We start from the raw sequence: 10,826 nt of genomic DNA, 5'->3' as shown, positions 1-10,826 counted from the left end.
AAAATCAATGTTATTGTGCTGCTGATAAGCACACACCCTTTTTAAGAGCATGGCACTATTTCTGTAAACATGAATACTCTCAAGGGAGAAAATAAGTGACTTTTTGTAAAACTGATTTTAGTAATAAGTCAGCAGCAAAATTAACAGAAATAATATCAGAAGTATTACACAATTTAGCATTATTCACATAATTTCCCAGTTTTTCATATGTATTCATGTATACTAACATTTGAAAATTTCATCCTTTAATTAATAAGAAATTATGCAAAAATGTGATATATGGCTAAATTAATTGGGCTCTGAGTCTCTTGGATGAAAATATTTTCTTCCCTTGGAAATTTTTTTATCGTGGAAAAGTTTTACCTATAGCAAAAACAACAGCAATATACTGACAAATTAGAAAGACAAAAATCTGTGGATTAATCAAAGTTGATATTCACATTATGACTACTTCAAGTTGCATCTTGATTTTCAAGTGGATATCTAATGCTGCTCAAAACTGAAGTAATTTCATGAAAGTTCTGATGATCCACTATAAGATGGTGGGGGACCATATATTTTCTGCCTCTTCTGCCTACTCCTCCCTATACAGGTCACTGATTTACAAAAGAATGAGAATAGAATGAGAGACAGTGGAACTGAAATGAAAGAATGAAGCCAAGTCGGTCATCTCCATAACAATATGTACCCTCTTAAATAACCAGTACCCTCTTTGATACATATTTTTCTGCATTAAATGAATCATTTTTACTCAGAAAGTTTCTGACAGTAGTAAATCAGCTATTTCATATTGGAAAAACAAATTGTACGGAAGTAACATGGAGAAAAAAAGGTTTCTTGTTTTTCTATTCAAAACTTCTGTGAGGATTCATGTAAGAAAACAGATATGTGAGAAAAAGTTTTACTAAGTCAAACAAATATCTGAATAACAATATAATAAGGAATTAGCATATATTCTATTTTATATGTATGTAAGACCCACTGGAGGTATCTAGCACATACGTAATTCAATATACTTTGCCAAGTAACAATATAGAAAAATGTAGACCTTTCATTTTTTCCACCATCTATTCCTATCAATACCTACAAAATCTAGATTCAATTTCCAGTACCTTCCAAAATAAGGGGGAAAAAATCTTTTTCTACTCTTTAATAAAGTCAGGTTGCTACAAACAACAATAAGTAATTAGCCTTACATCTATGGGATAACTATACCTTATACATTTTTTTTAGAATAAAACATAATTATATATATGATTTTTCCTGAAACTGGTTAATTTCATGTTAGCATGAGAAAGTATTTAGCTAATTATTCCCTTAGCGGCCCTAAGGAGTATCTCCAAAAAAACTACTCTCTCATTACTCAAGGATTTTTGCCAATGACTCATTTCCAACTCCCTGCCAGATAGAAGGCCCATTTTCACAATAGTAGGAACTCATAGGGTTATCTCCATGCGAGCAAATACCTTGTTAGCCTCATTCACTATTGTAATCCTAGTCTCTGGAACGGTACCTGGCACAGAGGAAATTCTTAGTATCCATGAGTGAATGAATGAATTTCATCTACTCGTAGATCTCTTAGTACTGCAATTATTTCCAAATTATGGTGAGGGTCTTCTAAAGCAAGTAGCCTCATTATCTGCCTGTTTCGCAGTGAGATTCTTTTTCTTTTTTTTCCACAAGGGCTGAGTTTCTCCCATCCTTTTGAAGAATGTTGAAGGAGTAGTGATGATAGAGTGATGGTAAAGGAAAATGATAAAGGCATAGCGACCTGTAATTTTCATGATTAGTTGTGCTTATAAATTCATGGAAAATATGCCTTCTTGAACAATTTTAACTCCTCCAACAAAATGAGACACATTATTTTATAGACACACTGTTAATTGGGCTAAAGAAAATAAGCACACATGATTCATAAATAACTACTGTTATAAAAATAAATACTTCAGATAGTTGAAATATTTACACTCTGGATATTGAAAAGAATTTTCCATAGGCTTTATCTTAATTATCCTGTATTGTAATTAATACAGTTTTGATTCATGAGACTTCTGCACATCAAACTATTATTTATTTAGAAGCAATACTGGATGATGTCTAGTTTGGAATATGTCCGAGGAATTGTTATCAAACTGTCCTTTACTTGTACGTATATTATACCATCAGTCCACTCCTCCTTACCTCCCACAAAACCAGCAGGAAGTTTATCAAAATACCACTTCCAAACACACTCAAAACTGTTCGAAGAATTCTCACCAATTTTCTTCATATCTTAACTGTATGAAGTTAGACTACCCAGGCAAATATGCCCACTTAACCTGTTTCTTAAACCTGCTCAGGTAAGAGATTAAACAGATTTAACATAAATTCAGACAGTTCCAGGCAAAGACAGAAAAAAGGACAAATATGTTTTGGATTTTTTGGTTGTTGGTTTTTTGTTGTTGTTGTTGTTGTTGTTGTTTTGTTTTGTTTTTGGCTAAGAATTTAAAAGCATTAAGAAGTGGACTTAATACCTATTTCTGTCAAATATATCAAGATATTCTCGATTCCGCGAGTCGTGCGCTGGGACAGTGGAGCCGGAGGTGACTAAAGCCACCTGAAAAGTCAGTAGCTCATTCATCTGTCCGTGCCAAATGAATCGTGGGGAAGGTGATTGGGACAGCAATGCAAAAAGCTGCTAAAGTGAAAGTCACCAGGCCTGTTCTGGATCCTTACTTATTGAAGTATTTTAATAAATGAAAAACCTACTTTGCTCGTGATGCTCTTCAAAAGTGCACAGTTGGGGATATTGTACTTCTTAAAGCATTACCTGTTCCACGAACGAAGCATGTGAAATGAGCTGGCTGAGATCATTTTCAAAGTTGGACAAATCATAGATCCAGTGACGGGAAAACCCTGTGCAGGAACTACCTACCTGGACAGTCCAGTAAATTTGGAAACCACCCACCTAACCAAAATCTGGAAGAACTCAGTATCTCTTCAGAACAATGAAAGAGGATTAGAAAAAGGAGCCAAAGGGAAAGGTTTATAAGTTTGCTTTATGGAAAAACATATTTTTCTAAGTTTCATCACAAAATGACCAATTTCTCTTCTGGTATTTATGAAATAGCAAAAAGTAAATGAATAAAGGGTTTGTTATAATTTTCCATGACAGTTTATGTTTCAGATTTCCTTTTCAGGGAACATACTTTCCTGTTACACTAAGTATGCCTAACAATCTGCTGCATTATTTTTTAAGCTCACTGTTTTAGATGTGTTTCATTTTCATTCAAAGGAATCTTGAATTTATCTTAGACTCTTTATTTTGAGGGAAGAAACCCTTTTGATATCATAAACAGATAAATTACATTAAGTGAATATTTTTGATGGTATTCAAAATTAAACTTTTTCTCTGATTTAACCAGTTCCAAATGGAAATAATCAACAGGCTTGGGGTCAGAAAATATATCAGATTAAAGTCTGTATTAATAAGAATGTTGACATGTAGAAAATAAAACTTAAAAATTCTTTGTTATATTTTTAATCCTGTATCTTAGGCTGCATTAAATAGGAATGAGTTCTTAAAATCTGATACATTGATGAAGTCATAGAATTTCTCACGTGTGCATTTGAATTAGAGAGTTTCAGAGTTTTGTTGCTGTCTATTAATAAACTGTGATAACTTAAAAAAAGATATTCTCCATACTGAGAAGTACAGCATATTGACTGTCACTGTAATGGTACTTTCGATTTCTCATTTGTTTTCTGTCCCACATGAATAACAGTGGGACAGCAGCACTAAACAGACATTTGTGTATTAGAGCTTGAAATACTGAGGTGGAGATAATTACATACAATTCCTGGATGCCCTCTTTGATGATTCTAATTCATTAGGTATAGAAAGAAGTCCCAGAGTATGTATTTTTAAACATTCCTAGATAATTTGTTGTAAGCCAGGCTTTAGAACCTCTGTTTTAGAATCTTTACATTCATATAAGATTGTCTTGTGAAAGTTGTGGTCCCTTGACTTTTTGGGTTTTTTACTACTTAATAATATACAAACAAAAATGAAGACTTTAAGGTGAGTAAAGAGAGATAAACTTTGTATACTATGTGATAACTTCTATATTGATTCCTGAACTTGTCACAGAAGTTACTTTCCTGTCAACTTAGAGAAAAATTGGTTTTCTACATTCCAAGTGATTAGAGTCTAAAAATGTCTAAGGCTTAAAAAAACGAGTTATTAAAAAGAGTGATATTTCTGTCATGGATAATCCTCTCTCTGCGTAGTAATGGACACTGGTCAGTAGATAAGAACTACAAGGATATAATTGGTTGTCTATCTACTCATGGCTGTTTTAAAACATTTTTGACACTGCAACTCTAGATTTCTTGTATACTTTTTCTCATAAACGTCACATTATTTGTCAAGAAAATTAATGTACTAAAAAAATTCAAAACGGTTGTATAACTCAATATTTTAAAACTACTATTGGCCATCTGTATGTACTCTTTGCAGAAATGTCTATTTAGTTCCTCTGCTCATTTTTTAATTGGATTGTTTGTTTTTTTGTTGAGTTGCATGAGTTCCTTATGTATTTTGGATAGCCCAATAAATGTTAATTTTTTAAAAAACTACTAAAAAAAGAGTAATATTAATGAAATCTAGAAAATTTTAAGGCACTGCTATTGCTCATTTTACATTAATTGTATTCTTAGATGGATTTGAGTGGGAGGATAGAATGTTGGAGAAAAGGAATCAGATAATTTATATAAGAACCTGTATAGGAAAAATATATATTTTTTCTCTAGTATCTCAACATTTTGTTTTTAAACTAGAAAATACATAATAACCACCATATGTTAAGCAACCAAAGTATGGTATTTTCTCTTATTATTGGTTATTTCTTTATCCAATATTCATTCAATAAGACTTAGTATCTACCACATGCTAATATTGGTTTTGAATATGAGTAAGATACAATGGCCATCATCAAGAGGCTCAAATTGAATTAATAAACATAGCAGTCATATGTAAGTTTTGACCACAACTCCTATATGTATGTTCTGATCAAAAGGAGGTGATAATTATTACTGTAAGCAAAGATGGGAAGTATGAACTGAATCACAGAGGAGAAGTTACACGAGTTGTCACCTGAAATGAACAATACAGTTTGCTATCAAAAGCACAGGTTCAAATACCCAGTCATTACATTACCTGGTTGTTGTATATCCATGGGAAAGGTATTTATCCACATTGTAAAATGGGAATGCAAAAATGCTTTCCTCATAGGATTATTTTGAAGACTGGAGGAGACAATACGTGGAAGTTGTTTAACACAATGTCAGAAAATTAAAAGCATTCAGTACATCTTGATTTTTAACAGAACTAGGAATTTTTCAAAAGACCAAATTAAGACAAAAGAATCCATACAGTGGAAATGATAAAGAGGAAATAAAAGTATTTAGTTTATTCAATCACATAGTTTGGCAGACAGTGTAATTTGAGGACAATGATTTTGAATGCCATATTAGGATCAAATGGTTAAGAATATTACAATAAGCTAGCCAAGAGTTAGACTTCAGTGGGAACAAACCTGAATTATTAGACCTATGCTTTAAATACAACAAAGAGTGTTAATTTTACTAAAGAGATCACAATCTGTAAGGAGGCTCTTATAAGTACCCAACAGTGAAAGGGGGGTATGTAAGAGGTAAAAATTAGAGATTTTGATGACCAATTGAATATAAGGAATAAGATAGAATGAGGATTGCTCTAAGTGTGTGTTTTAGGCAACTATGTAGACTCATTTAAGTGTAATTGGTAGATAGAAATAAAAGAAATTTCATGGTAAAACAGAAAGAAAGACTGATAGAGAAATATAATTCAGATTAAACATCCGATCTAATGATAAAGAATGTGAAAGATAGATAGTAATTAAAATTGCGGGAGTGAATTATACAGGAAAAGAGAATAAAATGAAGCAGGCAAAGTGTTAGTTGCATCCTCCCTGGGAGCTTCCAGGTGAAATCTGAAATGAGTCCATATGAGAAGGGCAGGGACAGACCTAAGAAAAGGGCTGACCACTCCAGATTGGTATGTGTTAGGTTTAATAAGCAAGAGAACTTACAAGACTTGTCTTGAGTGGTTGCAAGATGAGTAGTTTCCCATACCTGCCTGCCAGAATCTTAAAGTTTATACAGAGGCCCTAACTTGGTCCAGTCACAAACAGTGGGGATCCTTACCTAGGTTTAGTTACACACAGGGGGTCCTAACATATCCAGTCCAGGTAGCCTCATTTCCACATTGCTATATCAAGGACGTGTCCTTGGGCAACTTCTAGTCCAGGAAAAGCAAGTTGAAGATATATTCCAAGCACAGAGGAGAGAATGGGGAGCCTCCAATTGCCTGAGTCCAGTTCCTGGGTCAAACCAATTGTCAAGTTTTCTTAATGACCTTCTCCAACACTTAGGATGGAAGATATAACTCAAAGAAACTGCAACATTAATAAGTCGTAAAAATAGAAAGAAAAAAAAGAGATGGGAGGAGAGCAACTCTGATGTCATATCTGACAGAGGAGATGAGGGATTTGAGAATCCAGTCCTGTTTGAAACCTGTAGAACAGTCAAATAATACTACATTTGAAAAGAGGCTACTGAATATGGCAACTGGGTGGCTACTAGCAGTATATTGAGCACTGATAGCAGGGAACAGAAGACAAATGTAATAGTTCAAGGATGAAGAAGATGGAAGGACTTGAGAGAGGGGCTCCCTAAGTTTGAATCTTGAGTTTAGTCTTTACTATCTGTATTACCTTGGGATATTGACTAACCTCTCCAAATCTCAATTTTAAGCTTAAAAGAATTCTTTATTGAAAGAGTATTTTGGGATTGAGTAGACAATGCAGCAGAGTGCCTAGAATATAATACATGCTTAATAAATGTTAATTATTTACTACTTTTAATTATTTACTATTATTATTCTCTTTTTAATAAAATTTGCCCAAGTCAGTGCCATAGTAGGACCAAAGTGTCTTTGTTATTATTAAGGAGGAAAAATAATTGTAAGTCCCAGGCCACAAAGAAAAAGACTCTATGCTTTTAATGAGAAAGAAAAACAGTTTCTGACATTCAGGCTCTGACCTAACATCACAGCTAGTCCTTGGTGTTCCTCTATTCAACAGAAAAAATTTTATACAATATCAACATCAGGTAAGGTCACTGTGACCTTGATAGATCAAGACAAAAACAAGACCATTTCATTAACATACCTGGACACAGACAAACCATGAATGTTGTTCAAGCCACAAAATTCCAAACCCCCATTCCAGGCTAATATGAGTGACGCCACCTATTTATCAAGTGAAGCTTCACACTACTCAGTCCAAGCTATGGATAAGATGTATTGATGAGTCTATCATAAAGTTTTCCCTGCTTTTGAAAGGTCCAATTCAGAGTGAGCACCTGCTTCACTGGACTGTCCCCAAAATCACCCTATCAAAAGCCTAAATCCTATAAGTCATTTCTAACCTCTTCTTACTGAAATATCCCATGGTTGCCCCTGGAGTGCATTCTTACTAATAGCAAAGAATAATAAACTCAACTTGCTTTACCACAGGTGTGTCCCTAATAGTCTTTAGCTAGAAAACATTGACAACAAATGAAAAAAAATATTGTGGGTATGTGGAAAACATGTTTCAGCTTGATAAAAGCTTTTGGTTGAACATGCTGTTCAGACTAGCTATCTTATACCAGAAGATTATTTTTAAGAGTATATGACATATGAGGTCAGACAATCAAGTTCACAAACTCATCCTAGGAAAAGTGCTGCATACCTCACTGCTGAATATTACTATAGTCACCTTCAAATTACTCCCCTTGAGAAGCTATGCACTAATGCCAGTGCCTAGTCCACCCTTCAAAGCAACTCTGGACCTCTTTTTCTGGAATGGCCATCAGAGATGTTGTCATATTATGCTTGATGTCCTGAATGTCATCAAAATGTTTTTCTTTCAATGTTTCCTTTATCTTTGGGTAAGGGGGGTAGGGGGTGAGGGTAAAGGGGGATCAAATATATGGTGATGGAAGGAGAACTGACTCTGGGTGGTGAGCACACAATGGGATTTATAGATGATGTAATACAGAATTGTACACCTGAAATCTATGTAATTTTACTAACAATTGTCACCCCAATAAATTTAAAAAGAAAGAAAGAAAGAAAGAAGTCATTGGGGACAAGATCAGGTGAGTAGGGAGAGGGTTCCAACACAATTATTTGGAAAAAGTCCCTCACACAGACAGTGCCGTGTGAGCGTGATGAAAGAGCCATGAATTGTTGCCAAAAAGTTTAGGTCGTCTAACTTTTTCACACAGTCGTTTCAGCACTTCCAGATAGTAAACTTGGTTAACTGATTGTCCAGTTGGTACAAATTCATAATGAATAATCCCTCTGATATCAAAAAAGGTCAGGCACATCCGTGCAACAAAGTTTGCAAACATAATTGTCAGACCTAGTACCTATGTATTATCTTGTATTATCAATCAAGACAGTGAAGGGAGTTCATTTTTTCTATCTGAGATTTAGCTAAAGTTGACTTTATATGAGTGGATTTAAACCTTAGAGTTGTAGCCACAATATTTCTGAGTCTAATATACTGATTTTGGATATCCAGCTATAACCCTAGTTTATGAAGCCTAAAGAATGAAAGGGGGGGAAAAAGAATAGATGTGAATGAAAAAAAGGAAAGAAGACTTTGGAATAGGAAAGGCACTTAAAGCACCAAATCACACTTTTTCCTGCATCTCCTATTCAATTTTACTTTTGTTCCCTCCACTCGCCTCTTCCTATTCTTTACCGTTTTTGTTTGTTTGTTTGTTTATTCTGTTTCGTTTTGGGGTTTTTTTGCCAAATAGTGTGGTGCTTTAAATATTGTGATCCAAAGCAACTTCTTAGTTCCTTCTAATAAATCTGGTCTTCTATGATGACATATATTTAACAGACATCCAAAGGAAAGCTCCATATTTTAATACATAAATGCAATAAAGGTTATGAGGTAATATTGATTATTACTACACAGGCAAACTATATACTTGGAAAGAATATTGAAAGCTATAAAATGCTATTGCTTTTTTTGTTTTTTATTGTTTAAAACAAGGAAGATTACTGTTAAAACTAAAATGATAAAATACCTATTATTTATATATAAAATATCATTTCCCATATTGTCCAAATATTGAATTATAGGAAAAATTTTGTTCAGCTTGGTGAAAATAAATGAAACATTAATTATCATGTCCCTGATGCCTGAAAAAATTTAGCTACTATACCAATATGCCTTTTGGGAAAATCACCCCAGAAATTCAATGATTAAAATAAAGGCTGCACATAGGCCATTTTTACCCTGTTCCACTGAAAATAAGACTTAGATGGACAATCCGCTCTAATGCATCTTTTGGAGCAAATATTAACATAAGACCTGGTATTATTATAATATATTATATTATATTATATTATATTATATTATATTATATTAGGCCCGGTCTTATATTACAGCAAAATAAGACCAGGTCTTATATTAATTTTTGCTCCAAAAGATGCATTAGAGCTGATTGTCTGGCTAGGTCTTATTTTCAGGGAAACACGGTATCTGAATTATAGGTTACATTATTAATTCCACATAGATTCTTTATCCTAAAATCAACCTACCAATTTGTTCTCATCTCTAACCAAGTATTCAAAATTAATCAACTCTGAATCATCATGTTTAGTGACATAATAGTAACGTGTCGGCTATAACCAATCAGGTGAAACATCATTGCAAGTCAAACGTTTCAAAGACAGGACTTCAAAAATTAATGAGCAAAGGGAGTAAAACTTGGATACTTTCAATCTTTCTTTTCCTTGAAGAATCTAAAGAGGACAGATGAAAACTCAGTTTTCTTCAAAGGCAGTTATTCAAATTTCAAATGGACTGTTTTACATTCCTAATTTTAGATAAGTATCATGTAATTATATATTAATGTCTTTAAAAGTAAAATATGTTCCTTCTGTAATCAATTGTTATATATATGAGCTCCCTCTAACCCTCTATGTACTATTTTTTCATATTCAATATACTTTTCCATCCTATCAACTTCTCCAAATTTGCTATTCATCAAAGACTTCATATCACTAGAAGCATATGAAAAAGAACTAACATAGCCATCAAAAATATTTTTAATTGCTTTAACATGTTATATTCTTTTCACCCTTTTATTATGAACTTCAGTGTATATTTATATTTGAAGTTCATTTTTTTTGTAGGCAGTATATAGTTATGCAGTACTTGTTTATCCAATCTGACAAGCTCTGCCTTTTGATTTTTATATCTAGACCACTTACATTTAGCTTGATTATTGATATGGCTAGGTGTACACATAATATCTTGCTATATCTTTTCTATTTGTCACATCAGGGGTTTTTTTTTTGTTCTATTCTTTTTTTTTTTGGTTTGTCTTGAATTGGTTTTGTTGTTGTTGTTCCTTTTATTTCTCTCCACTGTTGGCTTACTAACTAAAACTCTGCGTGTGTGTGTGTGTGTGTGTGTGTGTGTGTGTCTGTGTGTCTGTGTGTCTGTGTGTCTGTGTGTGTTTACTGGTTACTTTATAGTTAATATTATACATCTTAAATGTATCACAATTTGCCTTCAAGTGACCTCTTTATGTATAAGAACATTAAAATAGTTTATACTCTATTCTATTTTTCCATTATGTAATTTATCCATTTTTACTTTGTATCGTACTATCATACATTTTACTTTTACACATATTATAAGCCCCAAATCCGTAATTATTATGTTGTTTAAACT

At 33.3% G+C, this 10,826-nt stretch overlaps 1 pseudogene; it reads left to right on the top strand.

The window, feature by feature from the left end:
• Window positions 1-2,093: 2,093 nt before the first annotated feature.
• LOC109458849 (small ribosomal subunit protein uS17m) lies at window positions 2,094-2,991 on the top strand (annotated as a pseudogene).
• The last annotated feature ends 7,835 nt before the right edge of the window (window positions 2,992-10,826 follow it).

Source organism: Rhinolophus sinicus, linkage group LG01 (assembly GCF_036562045.2).
Source record: "Rhinolophus sinicus isolate RSC01 linkage group LG01, ASM3656204v1, whole genome shotgun sequence".
NCBI classification, from domain to species: Eukaryota; Metazoa; Chordata; class Mammalia; order Chiroptera; family Rhinolophidae; genus Rhinolophus; species Rhinolophus sinicus.
The sequence above is the reverse complement of the archived record's forward strand: the minus strand, read 5'-3'. Positions and strand labels throughout refer to the sequence as shown.